This window comes from Oncorhynchus masou, chromosome 27, assembly GCF_036934945.1.
Source record: "Oncorhynchus masou masou isolate Uvic2021 chromosome 27, UVic_Omas_1.1, whole genome shotgun sequence".
NCBI classification, from domain to species: Eukaryota; Metazoa; Chordata; class Actinopteri; order Salmoniformes; family Salmonidae; genus Oncorhynchus; species Oncorhynchus masou.
In genome coordinates, this window is record NC_088238.1 from 5989154 (window position 1) to 5990025 (window position 872).

An 872-nucleotide genomic window follows, 5' to 3' on the forward strand; every position below is an offset into this window, starting at 1 on the left:
ACCTGTCTACATAAGCTCCCACAGTTGACAGTGCATGGCAGAGCAAAAACCAAGCCGTGAGGTCGAAGGAAGTGTCCGTAAAGCTCTGAGACCGGATTTTGTCGAGGCACAGATCTGGGGAAGTCTCCGAAAAAAATGTCTGCAGCATTGAAGGTCCCCAAGAACACAGTGGCCTCCATCATTCTTAAATGGAAGAAATTTCAGAACCAGAAAGACTCTTACAAGAGCTGGCCATCCGGACAAACTAAGTAATCGGGGGAGAAGGTCCTTGGTCAGGGAGGTGACCATGAACCCAATGGTCACTCTGTCAGTGCTCCAGAGGTCCTCTGTGGCGATGGGAGAACCTTCCAGAAGGAGAACCATATCTGCAGCACTCCACTAATCAGGCTTTTATGGTGGAGTGGGCAGAGGGAAGCCACTCCTCAGTAAAAGGCACAACAGCCCGCGTGGAGTTTGCCAAACGGCACCTAAAGACTCTCAGATCACGAGAAACAAGATTCTCTGGTCTGATGAAACCAAGATTGAACATGGTGGTGGCAGCATCATACTGTGGGGATGTTTTCAGCGGCAGGGACTGGGAGACTAGTTAGAATCAAGGGAAAGATGAACACAGCATCGTCCTTGATGAAAACCTTCTCCAGATCGCTCAGGACCTCCTGACTGCATGGTACTGAGTTCAAGCCCTGGGTGGTGGGGATCCTGCCCACTGACTGCAGGGTACTGAGTTCAAGCCCTGGATCCCGACTGCAGTCAGTGGGCAGGATCCCCACCACCCAGGGCTTGAACTCAGTACCCTGCAGTCAGTGGGCAGGATCCCCACCACCCAGGGCTTGAACTCAGTACCCTGCAGTCAGTGGGCAGGATCCCCACCA